Genomic DNA, 16,992 nt, shown 5'->3' with positions numbered 1-16,992 from the left:
GGGAGAACCCCGGCGACAGTAAAAAAAGTAAGAAGGTAACCGTACATAGGTGCACGTTTGCACGCGGAGGCAGACACCTCGACCCCGAAGCCAAATGTCGAAACGGCGAGACACCACGCGCCCATTCAAGTCCACTTTCTCGGCGAAGCGGCTGCTGAAGGCATACAGGCGGGACCTTGGTGCCGGCAAAGCAAATACACAGCGGGAGAGACGAGCCGAGAGAGACAGGGAGTGCGCCAGCGTACGAACACACTCGTTGAAGTCCCGATTGTAAGTATTAAGAGCAAAACTCACAACAAGACACGCGGCCCGGCAATTTAAAAAAAAAAAGGAACGCAAAGCCGAAAATTTCGCGGAGTGCTGGAAGTTGCGGAGCGAAAAAGAAAGAGTGTTGCGGCAAAAGGGACAGAAAGCAAAACGTGCAGAATCACGCAAAGAAAAGGCCGGAGGGGTTGCGGCGGTAAGAAAAACAAAAAAAATAAAAACGCGCGTACGGGAAAGAGGGCGAACAAAGGATGCCCCGCCGAGATACTGCACAAAAGGTTTTCGAGGCGCGCGACCAGGAACTGAGGGAAGAAGTTCGAGGGAAGGATGGAGGAGACAAAACGAAAAAAGAAATGAGAGAGTCTCAGAAAGGGAGAACGCGTGGAGGAGAAAGCGGTCTGCCGCACCGACAGGGGAGGGCAGCACAGCCATTTTCTTCCCGCGACGCGAACAGATGGCCCGCCACAGCCTCCCTCTTTGGGCAGTCTCGCTCTGGAGAGGGGCACGGAGAGTGAGCCGACGGCGGCGCGTGCAAGGCTTCCCCTCCGTTGCATGGCCTCGAAACAAACGCGGATCGGTACGGGATGTGTGCTTACCTTCTTTTTTTATTTTCATTTCCTCAGCAGTTGACGCTGCCGATAATTGAGTTCCTTCGCAGCCGACAAGCAGAGATAACTAGTATCGCTGCCACAGATCCATTATACAGCGAGTTTACTGTAAATGGAAGCAAAAAAGTTATCTTCAAAATGTGTGACACAATTGTGAAAACGTGTTATATAGAACACCTCAATTCTAGGTAAATTGTTCACTTGAGACCTCGATCAAGAGAAGGTAATCTACAGAAGAAGAAGAATTATGCACGTCCGACGAGCATGTCGCAATCTAAGTGAAGCGAAGCTTTCGAGAATCGCGTAAGGAAATGCTCATCGTATGACAATTTCCTGCCTGCCTCTTTGCATGCGTAAAGGAAACCAGCGCGCGCATGCGCTCTCGCCTATCCGTGCATGTTAGAATCTCTTCGTTTGTTCATCTTTAAAAGCACCGTACCACTGCTTGGCCGACCCCCCGTTGTTGGTGTGCATAGCACGGAAATCGTAACCGTTCTCAACGCGTAGCCACCACCTCAGAGATAGTCGTCGTTGAATTGATACGTGCCTTCCACTTCTTGTCTAGCCCCACGCTTTGGGTATTTGCAATTCTATGGAAATCAGAATCAACAAATTCAACGCGCGGAGACCCTTCTTGAGCGACCCGCCAACGTGGGTATAGTATAGAAATAAGAATCAGCATCAACGGGCAGTGAACATCTGAAAGTCCTAGTAGGCATTCGCAAGATATGCACCATCCGCTTCCGGTAGAATCACCCGTGATCTGTATGTGCCATAGGGCAGACATCATAATCATGAACGCGCAGACACACTTCTTGGCACAGCCGGAAAGTTTTCAGTTTTCCGAGAGTGAAGGGGGGGCGACAATCTTTGGGACCCCAATATATATAAATAAATGTATGTGCGCGACCCTTAATAACATTTACAATTGACGAGACCTGGTGTGATCTCCAAGAACTGTTCACTGAAGTGACGGCCTTATACGAGCCTATACGAGTAGGAGGCCAATTTCACAGCACGAGTCCCTTCGCACCGCAAGGAATCTGGCGTCTCTCGGTAGTGTAATCTTCCATCGTGAAATTGTTAGTGCAGTTCGCTATCACTAATACTGCTTCGCCCTTCCGGAGAAACGGCAGCATCTCTCTCTTTATCCGTCTCTTTTCTTTTCTTTGTGTCCGACTATAAGCGTATAGTCTAGTCATCATCTAGTCATAGTCTAGTTCGCCAACGTATTGGCGAACTAGACTATGAGGTCGTGCCAGACGGCATTTCGCATTCATAGCGGCGCCGCGCACGATTTGAAGTGGTCCACGTGGTGCGTCTTAAACAATTTTACGCACGCTTACGAACTTCTTCTTTTGTTGTTTCTTTGCTACGGGTGTTTTTGTTGATTACTTTCGTTTGTTTGCAGCAATGGGTTGATGCTTTTTAATAGGGGGGTATTGATACGTGTACTTGTTTATCTTTATACGCCGACCACGTTTCACCGCGTAACAAATGTTATCGCACAGCGCAGGTCGCGCCTGCATGTATCGAAAGTTTCTGGAATGTCATCGATGGTTCCATCTGCTGTCTGTCACAGAACCTTGTGTAATCTGATTGCATGCGTGCGCGACGCGAATAGTGTAGAATTGTGGAAGACATCCGGGTCCCAGCGATTGCTCTGGAACATTCGACGACTTGTGTAAAAGCCGACGCGCTTGACTCGCTGATAAGATTTCGACGACTGGTGATCGCGTTCGCCACCATTGCTTTCCTTTCAGTGCAACTTGCTTTTGTGGGCTCAGGCTCGCCCAATGAACAGCTAATTTCGCCATTCACCGGTTTGCTTTCTTCACCGTCACTACCGCGTGACAATAGGACCCTTTTGTCGCCCGTTGATCGGTCCATCGCCGAATCGAATAATGGCGCACCGTAACAACATTCCATCGTCGCTTTAAGCCATTTTGATCGCTTAAAGCACAAGGAAGCAGTTAGAACTTTGTAGCTTGGAAGTGGCACGTTCACACGAATTAACATGAGAGGGACTGCACATTGGAAGCCGCCTCAAGTCGGTCTCTTGGTGTCTACAGCTGTTGTAGTGCGCGTATTGGAGGAGGTCCTGGCGAAGCACGGATACTTGTACCTCCTCACTGCTAGGTTAATTCATGATTGCCTTAAAAAATGTTCTTTTTTTCAGTAGTGTGGCTCAAGAAACATGTACCAATGCATACGATGTGAAGTGCGCACTGAAGGCCATTTGTGTTAGCCAGTTTCTGCACACACCTAAGTCTTCTAGCTACAACATTGATGACAGTAATCATTCGGCTGACCTCCTTGACCCAAGCCGGAAGAAACTGGCTGTATTATTCTCAAGCTACTTTGTCGTAAAATGGTTATTTCTGCTTTGCTCACATCAGTATTGTGCGCTTGTGTGGTCCATTTTGACTTTAATTTGGCTCCTAGCCGCTGTGTTTTCAGGTTATTTTTGTTGAAGTACATTGATTGAAAAAATGTCACAAATTATCAATGTTACTTTTATATGCCTTACGCTGTTGGGCAAAGGGCTGTTTAAAACCTGATACTACTGTTCATAATTCGGACATATGTTTGTATGCTTGTTCGATTTCGCATATACCCCTGTTATTTGTCGAGCGCGTTTTTGCATGCCGGGCAAGCAATGCAGCAAAGTAGCTTGGCGTGAATTGTGTGTGTTTTCTCCACTAAAATGGGTGTAAATGAACGGGCGCTCGAGGTTATGCCCTCTCGGCTGTTGAGCCATAGGTACGCTACTCTGCGTGGCAACAGTGACCTCGATATTATTTCTCAGTAAGTGCATGGCTATGCATTAAATTCATACGTTGGGCACGTTCAGTTCACCAGTTCGTGTAGAGTGCTTCACGGGATTGACTCTGAGGGTAGTGCTATTGTGGTCAAGTTTGCATGCACCATTTTTCTTATTTCAAGAATGGTATTGCTCTGGCGATATTCTTAATGTGTAAGCATTCCTTGCGACGTACCCAAGCAAAACGTCTCCGCAACGCCTTGTATCTGCACCAAAATGCGTAATTGGCGAAGTTAACACGTTTGCACGTTATATTAGCCTAAATGTAGGATAGTGGCAGCTTTAGATTCTATTAGCAACAATTATATATATATATATATATATATATATATATATATATATATATATATATATATATATATATATATATATATATATATATATATATATATATATATATATATATAATGTTACGCATGCAGAAAACGAAGACCAGTGAACGTGCTTGGAGGCGGGATCGGCTGCAGAAGACCTGCTGGAGCAGTAGATGGCCGTTTGTGGCGCTGACACTGCATGCAGCTGGCCACATACGTCTCAACAGATTGTCGCATTCCAGGCCAATAAAGGCGTTCCTGAATCCGGTAGAGCGTCCTCGCCGAACCTAGATGGCCAGACGTAGGGTCGTCGTGCATAGCACTCAGAATCGCTTTGCGAAGGCTCTCCGGCACCACTAGAAGAAAACGTGCGCCAGTGCTGGAAAAGTTCTTCTTATACAGGAGTCCATCACGTACACAGAAATGGTTTGCTGTCGTCGAGGCGGTCGTAGCGGTGAAGAGCGGTGTTAATTTACCGTCTTTTCGCTGTTCGGTTTTTAAGCAGTCGACGTCTGGAAAACGCGGCGACAAAGAAGCCACGAGGTGTTCGAAGTCGTCGGCGTCACAGTCCGTAGTACTAAGTGGCATACGCGAGAGATAGTCCGCATCAGCGTGTCGTCGACCACTCTTATAAGAGACGGTGAAGCTGTATTCTTGCAGTCGGAGCGCCCAGCGCGCAAGGCGGCCACAAGGGTCACGAAGATTCACAAGCCAACACAATGAGTGGTGGTCGGTGACCACTGTAAAGGGGCGTCGATACAGGTAGGAACGAAACCACTGAACTGCAAATATTACCGCGAGGCATTCTTGTTCCGTCACAGTGTAATTCTGCTCGGGCCTACTTAATGAGCGGCTTGCATATGCGATCACGGTGCGAAAGTGGTGGAGGTGCGGGGTACCGCTCACAACAACGGAACCATCACTGCCGCAGCTTCGTCGAAGCCGTCGACTTGCCGGCCTCCCGCCATCAGCCTTGACCATCTTCGACATGCCAGAAGAAGGAGCCACTCCGAGGGCAGCGCCTAGCAGTCCACTGCCATACTACCGAGTTCCACCCACCTTCGGAGGCAAAGCGGGGGAAGATGCCGACGAGTGGCTCGTCCACTACAAACGAGTGAGCAAATCCAACGGGTGGGATGCAACCGCTCAGCTCACCAATGTGGTGTTCTCCCTGACCGATACCGCCCTCGTGTGGTATGAGAACCACGAGGACGCGCTTACGACGTGGGAACATTTTGTTGACGAGCTAAAGGCTTGTTTTGGGGACTCAGTCGTCAAAAAGAAGCGTGCGGAGCAGACACCGTCTCAACGGGCGCAGCTACCAGGTGAGACATGCACAACATATATCGAAGAAGTATTAAAGCTGTGCAAGGCGGTCACTGCTCACATGTCGGAAGAAGATAAAGTCGGACATTTGCTGAAAGGAGTGGCTGAGGATGTGTACAATTTTCTAATTGGAAAGGAGAGCCTCAGTTCTGTGTCTGACGTCATTCGGCACTGCAGAACTTTTGAAACGCTCAAGATGCGTCGGATTGCGCCAAAGTTTGGTCGATTGGCAAACGTTACGACGGTTGCCAGTGTGGACACGAGTCCTTGCCTCGACCTTCCTTCCACCATCCGACAGATCGTGCGCGAGGAACTTTCCCGCCGCGAGGAGTTGCATTCAACTGCTGACCACCATGGCGTGTACACGTCACGTGAGGCTATGATGACGCCACATTCGGCCCCTTGGCAACCGATGGTTACCGCAGCGGCCGTAGAGTACAGCGCAGCCCCACAGCCGAGGATGACAACTTGCCCTCCGACTCCGCGCTATGACCAACGCGCTCAACGCACGCCTACTCGACGCCCGATGTATCGTCGTGACGCACGCCACGAACCAACCCACTACACGCGGGAAAATGATAATATCCGCTTCATCGACGAACAACCAGGGTTTCGACCTCTCCCGGTGTGTTATTCCTGTGGCGTCCCGGGTCATATATCGCGGTTTTGCAACCAGCGTATGACCACGTGGTATGGCCAGCCCTCAGAGTTTTCTCGGCCCTCCGAACGGTCACACGCTGCCCCGTGGCCAGCACACGTATCATCTGGCGACGAGTATTGGATCAGCGGCTCCCGGAATCGCTCCCCGGCATCTGACAGGAGTTTGACACCCCCACCGCAACGTCGTGCTCCCCGTTCTCCCTCACCGCGGCATCGCACCACGTCCCCTTCGTCACCGGAAAACTAGCTAGCGCGGCCGATGGAGGTGAGGTCGCTGGAGACGTGCTACTGACAGAAATACCTCCTGTGTTGATGCTGAAAAACAAAGTGCGCGTGCTTGTAGATAATGTCCCTGTGATGGTTCTGGTGGACACAGGCGCAACAATTTCCGTCATGCGTGTCTCTTTTAAACACGTGTTAGGGCGAAAGGTTTTGTTTAAATGGGACGAAGATTCAAAGTTCTGTGGAGTGAGTGGTGAGCCATTGCGACCTATTGGTGTGTGTAGTGCTGACGTATTTTTGGGAGGCCATGTTATTACGACAGAGTTTGTAATTATTCCTCGGTCGACTCATGATGTTCTTCTCGGCATGGACTTCTTGCGGGAGTGTGGTGCTACTGTCGACTGCCGCACAGGGAAAGAATTCTTAACTGTTAGGATTCCATCAGGACTCCTGGAGCACCCTGTAGATCGCGAAACTACACTGTGTGTTTGTGGGGTTACGGTCATACCTGCATCATCTACCGTTTGCGTTCCCGTTGTCTGTTGCGGCGCCGATTCCGACTGCTTCGACGCTACCGTAGAACCGATGCACTTTAACTGTATGACGAAGAATGTGTTGGTGCCACATTGTGTGGTGTCGATCAAAGGTGGACGCACTGGCTTATGGAGCGTAAACTGTTCTACGGAGTGCGTTATACTATCAGATGGCATGAAATTAGCCTTCGCCAGGGAACACGCGTCCTTATCAGTGGCTGAACTTACAGATGTGCCGGAAGAACCTGATGGCCACAGTTCGGAAACGGCCCTTTTGTCGATGGTAACTAAATCGCTCAGCACGAGTGAACGCCGAACGTCAGTGGGTGTGCTTTCGAAGCACGTTTCGGTATTCGACTTTGCGCAGAAGGACAATATACCTGCAATCCCTGCGTCTCGGACGCGCCATACCATCAACATGGGTTCCGCAAATCCGATTAGACAAAAGCCATATCGTGTTTCACCATCAGAGCGCCAGATTATCAACGAACAAGTGCAAGAAATGATTAAAAAGGGAGTCGTACAAGAGTCAGCAAGTCCGTGGGCAGCTCCAGTGACTCTTGTTAAAAAAAAAAGATGGATCTTGGAGATTTTGCGTGGACTATCGCCGTTTGAATGCTGTAACAAAAAAGGACGTGTACCCACTCCCACGTATTGATGACGCAATAGACTGCCTTCATTCCGCCTCTTACTTTTCCTCAGTAGATTTACGATCCGGCTATTGGCAAATTCCGATGCATCCTGACGACAAGGAGAAGACTGCCTTTGTAACCCCTGACGGGCTCTTCGAATTTAATGTGATGCCATTTGGATTGTGCAACGCTCCGGCAACTTTCGCGAGATTTATGGACACTGTATTGCGTGGCTTGAAGTGGAACATCTGCATGTGCTACCTCGACGACGTCGTCATCTATGGCCGCACCTTCAGCGAACACAACTCGCGTCTGGATATTGTCCTGAACTGCATCATAAACACTGGTCTTCGTTTTCTGCATGCGTAACATTATATATATATATATATATACATATATATATATATATATATATATATATATATATATATACATATATATATATATATATATATATATATATATATATATATATATATATATATATATATATATATATATATATGTATAAAGTAAAAAGTATTAAAAATGAACTGACGAATACATTAAGGTCATATAATCAAGCGCCTTCACGCGATTAACTAAAAGAAGGACGTTTTCTGGGTTAACAACGACATCGAAGAACCACGAGGTAAAAGTCAGGCGCGTTGCTTCAATGCCATCATGGAAAGGTAATTTTGGAGAAACAGAGAAGCGGCGTCAGATTGCGTACACATTAGTAGATAATGCTCAGACGTTTTTTCTGTCTGTCGCATGAACTCACCTGGGAAACGTTAATTACGCCTTAGCGGGATTCTGAATATGAGGGATGAGATGACGCCTGACTTGCGACACATCGAGCTCTGTGATGGACGTGCAACCACGCATACTCGCGCGCTCTTACGAATAGCCTTTTTACCAACCCGATGAATGCCGCAATAAACGATCGATCCTGCAATCTCGATCGTGTTCAGGGCGAGGACGCTGTTGAAAAGCGGCTTTGTCGATATTTCCCAAACGCGCTTGCTTCTCAAAGCAGGTTGGGCATACGCTGCGGACCAAGATGGCAGCCTGTCATGTTTGGCAGCCGCCATAGCCGCCGTTAGGTAACCTTGGACCCAGCTGTGATCACCCTAAAAGACGGAGGCGCGCGACATACAGGCTCACTAATGCCGGTGGAAGCGCAGTCACATTGTATTTATATATATATATATATATATATATTTAGCAGCGTTTAGTTATCAGTCAGAAAAAATGTGTACGGAAGTAGTACGTCACTGAAGATACCTGAATTAAATGTTTTGGCTGTACCTACAAATGCTTCATTGACACTTTCATAATTAGAATAGTACGTCTCGAGTTATATAAATAACTACAATTGCCTAAGTAAATCTCAGTAATAAAAAAGTTACTGGCTGGTCCTCCACTTTACCGGAAACGATATGCACTTTGGTTATCTTCGAGTAACGCAACTGCTCTTTTTTAAATCTGGGTGCATGATAGGTAATTGTGACACCCTGTATATGTATATTACCTCTCATTACCTGATATTATTACCTGATATGGCAACATTGACGTTGCCATATCAACCACGCTCCTGAAGCTCTCGATGCTGCTCTGGGGCTCTGAAAAGTGAGATACGTTATTTTCGGTCCGTGCCTTTCTCACAGCACAGCCTTTCGCGAGATATGCTGACTTCGGAGTGTGATGTGTAAGCTTGAAAGTTGTGCTTAGGATCTATCAACGTGAGTATCAGCCAGAAACATAGCCAGTTAGACAAGCACGGCACGGGTCTTCGTCGTCGTCTTCAACGTGCCGCGGAAAAGCACAGGAGCACGTCTGCTTCACTAAGGCTGTTGCAGAAGTTTCGTAGCTTTGTTCTGATGCGCGTCGGCAGCACGCAGTTCCGGCGGCTCGTATCAATGCAAGTTCAAAGGTGGCGCCTATGGGCGATCTGACTGGAGGCGCACAGGGAGACAGCACATCAACATGGCTGCATTTCCGGCTTCAAAAACGTCCTCTCCTGTTTTCTTCCTTTCCTCCATGCCCGCCACCAATTTATACACCCGTGACCTCTTGAGCCAATCAGAGAGTCAACATGGCGGATAATGGCGGCCGTGCAGCCGACATGCGCGTCGAGAATAGAGCCCTTGGACAATGTTCCGTTGAGGTATGGTGCTTTGATATTCCAAGGACCGTTGTTGCGGATACGTGTCATAGTATGAAAATAGTATGGAATTCGTAATTACCAAGATCAATTATGCAAAACTTGTAACATTCACTTTAGGGCCAAATATGTTTCGTTGCGTTGTAGAGAGGGTTGAGAAACGACTCGTCCACTTTTTTGGGCACGGTGCGTGGCGATCTTTCTCAGCGTTTAAAAACTGCCCGCAAAAAATGAAAGAGAACAACGTGACCGCACTCGTGCGCTATCGCATTGCAGCGCTCTCAACCTAGCGTCGAGCCTGTCGCCAATCAGAGACGACGGCGCTTCCTCTCCGTGTGCCGTCGCCAAAGATGCGGCCGCACTGTGAAGCCGATGGCTGGAGCCGCGGTCACCGAGCGCACGGTTCTTTCGCATCAAGCGCGGTTGAGAGCGCTGCAATATGATAGCGCATGAGCGCAGTCAGGTGGTCTCATTTCATATCTCACGCACTCAAAACTAAAAAAAAATATAAATCACGATGAAGCATGTATGTTGCTACAAAACATTGGTTTACTCATACCTGAACCGGCTATACAACGCAATGAAACGCACTTGGCCCTAGAGTGAATATTTACAATTTTCATACTTCATACTGGTTAATTAGCTAAAAAAAATGGAATAAAAAACACTCTAAGCAGCGTCACATGACGGAGAACCAATGACATTTTTTTCATTCAGCTGCGGCTAACTTCTTTTTTTTTAAATTCTTGGTTCAAGTTACGCGAAACACCCTGTATACCAAGTTGAAGAAACGTCCACGATGACATTACGCTGCAGAGGATAGATAGATAGATAGATAGATAGATAGATAGATAGATAGATAGATAGATAGATAGATAGATAGATAGATAGATAGATAGATAGATAGATAGATAGATAGATAGATAGATAGATAGATAGATAGATAGATAGATAGATAGATAGATAGATAGATAGATAGATAGATAGATAGATAGATAGATAGATAGATAGATAGATAGATAGATAGATAGATAGATAGATAGATAGATAGATCCATCTGAAGCTCGCAAAGAATGCTTGGGTGATTAAACAAAGACGTAGACGCACAATCGCGCACAGGTTTGTCTTGGCAGGTGTGCGCATCTGCTTGCGTCCAACCTGTTGTCACTGTGAATGCAAAATGTCACAAACATAAATGAACACCCCAGCCCTTAAGTGAGGCGCGCTACAGCTGGGTAGTTTCTAGGAGAGGCATTCTGGGAAGCGTCGTGTAGACAACACTGAATGACATAATTGACCGGGTGCAGGAGCGCGAAATTGTTGTAAAAAGTAAAGGGGCGGCGGCAAATCTTTCCGCTCGTCCATCAAGTCGGAAACTATTCTCGGCGAGTGCAACGCCGCAGCAAAGGACGAAGCGTGGTGCGCGGGCCATCTGTGAAGAGGTACGGCCCGGATACGTCCAAAGTAGAATGTATTAGGACACCGATAGCATTTTATGTTTAACGCGCTTTTCAGTTTTTTGTGCTGAGACGCGCCACTGCTAGCGCAAGAAATGTTGGTATGCGACTGAGATAACTCGATGAACACCAGAGTAACAGCGGTGTCCTGTAGGCACCGAGATAACCGACCACGACGCTATGTCCTCTTCGTATTGCCTTTTGTGGGGCGCGTAAAGCAGCGCAATGAACCTGTACCAGGTAGCCCAGAACTCACTTCCAACACAGTGAAAGAAGCGCTGAAACGTAGAAAGATGCCTTGGTCACGTCTGGTAACGCCGCAGAGGCCTTGAACAGTTTCCGGTCTGTTAGCGGCAAAAGGCCGCAGCGCATGTTGGACGAACTTGTGTCCATTGAACTAGCGGCTAAAGTCGGCGATGTTTGGAGCGGCAATCGTTGTCGATGTCGTCAGTCCTCGCCGCTTTCGCTTCCACGAGCCCCAATCCATAACAAACCGGAGAATGTATTCATGTACTGCGTGCACCCGATATTGACTATACCGCGTCGTTCTATAGCGCTCGCGCGGAAAGAACTATCTTGTATTTCCTGTTGAAAACATTGCAGACGCTTTATTTTCCCGCCAAGTAGGCAGATGTAGGATCTCTTGATCACCGGTTGAAAGAAGCCAGGTGTGGTGGGAGACTTTCACGTCAATGCCACTATTAAGCGCGGTTGGTGGACGGGTGTAGGGCAGGAATGAGTGTGGGGCGGCAGAACAAAGCCCGTTTCAGGCATATGAGCACAGCACCCCTGCGGCACCCCCCTCTTTTTATGGATGAGGGCAGCCACGCGAATGCGCACGCACGTGCGACAATAACAACACGCGCGCGCCGAGAGTGCGGGGCCACTTTTTGCCATTTTTGATTCCCGCAAAATCCTGTTTCCTGCGTCTCGTTTTCTCTTGATCACTCGTGTTTCAACTCATTTATTCACAACGGCCCTCTGCTTTAACTATTTTCTTTTCTTGTCATCTTTTTTTAACGTGCTGTCCTGGTATTCCCCACATGTACGCAGTCGCAAAAACGAAACAAAAAAATGTTAAAAAAGCTATGAATATTACGTTGCCATGGTAAAGCCAACAAAGTATATTTAGTTGCTGGCGGTCAGAAGGGTTCGAAGACAATAAGAGGAACATAGTTGACAAGTGTAACGGTTTTCGTGAATTCATCAGATGGGATTCAAAGCAATCAAAGAAACAAGCAAATAAAACTTCATTGATTATACATTTACGTGAACTTCACCGAATTATTTCGGAATTACCAGTACGTGCGTGGAATAGGCCACGGATTATAGCAATAAAGAAATTTCAGTTCATTGTATCGGAACGTTATCGGTGCAAGGGTCACTATACAATTCCGTTTTAGTAATATTTCTCGTTGCTGTTGACGGGTTGCGGCTTTTCCGAATATTTGTGTTGTCAAGAAAATTTGGTCGGCAAGCACACAATCTGCGGGAGGGTTCAATCGGCGGTACTCAAGTAGAACAAAACCGTATGGCAGAAACACGCGAGAAATGCGCAGCCAATAAATATATCTCCGTGAAATTAAATTAAAATAGCATTTCACAATGCCAAAAACGATGATCTCATTATGAGGCACTCCGGCAACATTTTGGTCACCTGAGGTTCTTTAACGCGCCCCCAACGAAGGGTAGGCGAGCGTTTTTGCCTTCCGTCCTCATCGAACCGCAACCGCCGTGGACGAGTACTGAGCCCACGACCTCGTGCTTGGCCGCTTAGCGCCATGACCACTAAGAAATGTGCTTTCGTGCGAACCGCGATCTCTATAGGACGACCCTACGTTCGGATGAATCGCTTTTGGACAGTTTCAGTTTATAGTGCACCCAAGTACGCGCGTACGCGACCTAGCGTGCGCTGCGTACGTAACGGTTGACGGTGTCTCCCACAGCATTCGTTTATTGTGCGCAACAACTGAAAAATAGAGTGTGTCTAGGGGTCAACAGCCTCGCCTCGAAGTGTTGCTGTGCGCCATTTGGTGGCTAAGCAGCAAGATGCAATAGCCGATATTCGTCGACACAAATCAATCCGCGAGACAAGCCGAGGTGTCACCATTTTACACTGGCTACAGACGGGCAGCCCCGCCCTGCAGAGCGACGAAGATTGAGACAATGCCGCCGAGCATTGTTTGGAATCGCAGTCTTTTGGACACGCTTTCATGGTAAGAATCCGACGTCATGGTGCTAACAAGACGCGATCCTCGACGATATGAAACATCGCATGAGATGCGATCGCGAAGCAGATCTGCGCTGGTACCGTTCTCGCAACGGACTCCTCGATGTGGAGCGCATTGGCGGTGTTGCAGCAGGAGGGGTTAGCCTGGCATACATAGCCGGTAATTGTTCCGCCTGAGCCTGTGATGACTGTGCGGCCCGCGTATCGCATGATGGCAATGAGCAGTCGGTGCAATCTCGTCCCGATTGCCGCGGGTCCTCCGTGGATAACGACGCCTTCAAACGTCTTGCGAGAAAGACCATTCTTTTGCATGCTGTCGACCATCGCTTCTCTTTCTGTGTCGAACTGCGGGCATAGCCAAAGTCGCCATACTCAACCTACGTTGTTTTCAGCAATTTCATTTCAAGAAAGAAGACCTCAGCGAACAAGTTGGTGCACTGCTGCTCCTGGGAGGAAATAGACAGCGCGCAGAAAGTGACCGCGCCCAGTCGCGATGCGTTGGACTTTATACTGTGGTGGCAGGCCTACCCCAATAGATGACCTGCAAGAAATCTTTGGGCTGCACATGCCGGTAATATCAAGCCTGCACTCGCCATTCCTCAGACACACACAGGAGACAATCACTCCTGGCTCGGATGCATCGGTGATCTCGCAGACGTAAGTCGGTTTTGTATTTCACCAGCGTTTTCTTTTTTAGTCGAAGAATAGCTCAGTTCCTACGTAACTTCTCGAGAAGAAACACAATTGTTTCTCGTTGCAACATTTATGCATTTATATATGCAAATCTTGATCAGGAATGTTGAGGAGAAGGAAGGTGTTTTGTAACAAGTCAACTGCTGTTTGTGTCTCGCTTGTGCGTCAATCGGCATGTGGCATAAGTTGATTGCAAGTTCAGATTTATAGTGAACATACCATTACGATAGCTTTGCCTTTTTATTCGTTTGACTATCTTCAGTTGCCTGTGTATTTGGCATAGTTGCTCTGTAGACATGTGCTTTCTAAATACAACTATCACGTACGAGTACAAGCACACATATCTAATCAAAGTATGCAGGACAGAGCAAGAACATCATTACAGAATGAAGTATTGACGTGTGTTGTGGAGGAACATTCTTTTGTTACGTATTGGCCGCTTCATTATCAATATATAGCAACGGGCCAACGTTCGTGCAACGTTAGCACTTTTGATAACGTGAACTTTCACGGTAGACATTCACAGTAAATAATAGGTACCGTGACGGTTAATGCATTCCCTGTTTTTCTTACAGGCTGTCACAAGGAAAGCGGCACATCAGGAAAAGTGCCGGATTGATGGCACTGGTCGCCCTATATGCCACCCAAAATGGAATCAGCAGGTGCATTTTTCGGGGAACAAGATGGTACACTGCGTCAAGTACAGCTCCCTGATATGCCCCAATGAAATTCTGTGCCAATTAGATGGACACTTTTCAGGACGGCGGCATGAAGCAGGCTGGTCATGTGTGCACTCAAATGTCACCCAAAGTAAGGATTACCTATAGGATTGCTTCGCAATGTAGTCGCTTAAGTGAGGAGCAGAAGTGCGCGAAAACCAAGGCAATTATTTTCTAGAGAAGCAGCAGCGACATGTGCGTACTCGGGATGAGAACAGTCAAAAGCTTGCATGCACGCCACCTCTGATGGTCAGGGTACTCATAGGCTTTTATGGTGTTCATGTTTCATCACAAGTGGCTTTGCGTGATCAAATTTTGCCTGTTAAACAAGCAGTCGTGCGTGACAGCACTCGAGCCAACAACTGATTGGCACATTGCATTTTATAACACATTTTGCAATAAATACCCATCGTAGAGCTTAACACGGCAATATTTGCAAGACCGCAATGAAATGTAATTTGTAGTCGTGTACAAAGGAACAGTGAAATTTTAAAACATGTTTGCCACTGTGAACACATTTCACACTGAGTAGAAGCGAATGTGACAAAGGCTGGGCTGCACTTAAAAAATTGTGCAAAAAGAGGGGAGATACAGCAGTACACACGCGTTACTCATCTTTAACAGCCGTATTTTCTATCTCCTAAATACTTTAAGAAGTAATGCTCATAATAAAGCTCTTTTTCGTATTAACACATATCGTAACATGCTCATTTTAGGCATTCTTCTTTAAAGTATTCTTTGTTGGCAATTTCCACTTGGTATGCTTTTTTTTTTCGCTTCCGCTGGTAAACGCATTTATGGCTATCGCACCTTTCAGCATTCGTCACAGTTGTAATGACATTTGCTTCTTTTTCTGAGCCTTAAGTTGGGGGTGAAACGCAAAAACACCCATGTACTTAGATTTTGGTGAACGTTAAAGAACCCGAGGTGGTCAAAATTAATCTTGAGCGCCCCACTAACAGCCTCATAATCAGATCGTGGTTTGGCACGTAAAACCCCAGAATTCTTTTTCTTAGCCTTAACATGTTCCGTATCTGAAGTGATGGTGACAGCTATTCGTGGAGTGCAGCTCGTTACTAACATTTGTGCACAGGTTCTGCTAAATTAACGTTATAGGCATTTTGCCTCTCCTGTACCTTTCCCTTATTACTATATGCCCATATTGACCGACCTATTGGTCGCACTTCTTGCAGGAATCCCCTCGAAACAACGGCATCTTTGGAAAGCTGGAGCGTCTCGTTAACGGGAGACACTTTCTCATACTCTGTTATCGATTGCTGCGTCTGATCACGAAGCCCTAGGGCGGCCTTACACTCACACCAGTGTAGCCGCAATTTAATCAGGCCATGAACAGTGTCCGGCAAGCAGTGGAATGGGGCGTTGGGAAGGTCATGACAGAAGTTTCCTTTCTGGACTTTAAGAAAAAACAGACAGAAACTTCTCCGACAACAAATAGCTTAAATATACAAGCCAGTCACAATGCTTACCAACAGCCACACATGCTTGTATGGCAGCTAGGTGCGTAGCTTTATGTCCATAAGCCCTCCCCGCCAGCAAGAGTACCTTAAACCACGGTACCTCTTACCGAGTTAATATTTGTGTTCCGATTTTCTCAAGACAACATGAAAATGAACGGTCTAGATACGCTTGCGTTAATTCGAAACATATTGTGTGCGTGCTTCAAATCTCTGCTTATCGTTATTATTTCTTGTTGTAATAAAGTGTTGCGATCATTGCCTTGGCTGACCATAACAGCAATTCAAGCATTGAACATGCATTACTCGTTTACTTTGGCCAGGATGCTTTCTAGAATGCTCAGTATAATCGTTGTTGTTAACAAACCTACTATGCTCCTAAGCCGTTTTCTTGCTACTCCCTCTTTCCTAAGCGAGCATTCTCCTTTCTTCCGGTCGTTATTCAGCCATGCTCTCCCCATCATCTCTTTTGTTTTTTTTTTCTTTTGCCTTTAGCCGTGCTAGCCGTGCTTCAGGGCGTTCCTACTCCCACGCCAGTTCTTCGAGACGTACTTTACGGCGCAGTACTTTTCTTTCATTAGCAAGTCATGGTGCGTACGTTTTCCCAAAATACAAAAAAAGAAGCCGTCATAATCTGCAAGCTGCTCCTGGCTTTTCTTTCTTGCAGGCAAAAAAAGTTGATGAGCACTGAAACGTGTACCACTGATTTTAAAGGTTAAGCACTTTATAGCAATACTTTTTTTCAAAACCCGGATGGCATTTAGGCAGCTATAGCTAAATGGAATAGTGGCATAGGTAATGGACACCTGTGACGCACTGACTCATTCCACACTGCCAAACTTGGTTCTGGGGCATGAGAGGTGACCGCCATTAAGACTGCTGGTGGTGA

The 16,992-nt window shown here is 47.0% G+C and overlaps 1 long non-coding RNA gene across 2 annotated transcripts in view; it reads left to right on the top strand.

Moving 5' to 3' along the window:
• LOC135901716 (uncharacterized) overlaps nt 1-16,365 on the top strand; it is a 31,909-nt gene extending 15,544 nt beyond the window's left edge. Inside the window, exons 3-5 of one of the 2 annotated variants that reach the window (XR_010564240.1) lie at nt 13,609-13,873; nt 14,485-14,719; nt 15,822-16,365. This is a non-coding gene — a long non-coding RNA (uncharacterized lncRNA). The other variant, XR_010564239.1, reaches the window with a different exon arrangement.
• The last annotated feature ends 627 nt before the right edge of the window (nt 16,366-16,992 follow it).

This window comes from Dermacentor albipictus, unplaced genomic scaffold, assembly GCF_038994185.2.
Source record: "Dermacentor albipictus isolate Rhodes 1998 colony unplaced genomic scaffold, USDA_Dalb.pri_finalv2 scaffold_16, whole genome shotgun sequence".
NCBI classification, from domain to species: domain Eukaryota; kingdom Metazoa; phylum Arthropoda; class Arachnida; order Ixodida; family Ixodidae; genus Dermacentor; species Dermacentor albipictus.
The sequence above is the reverse complement of the archived record's forward strand: the minus strand, read 5'-3'. Positions and strand labels throughout refer to the sequence as shown.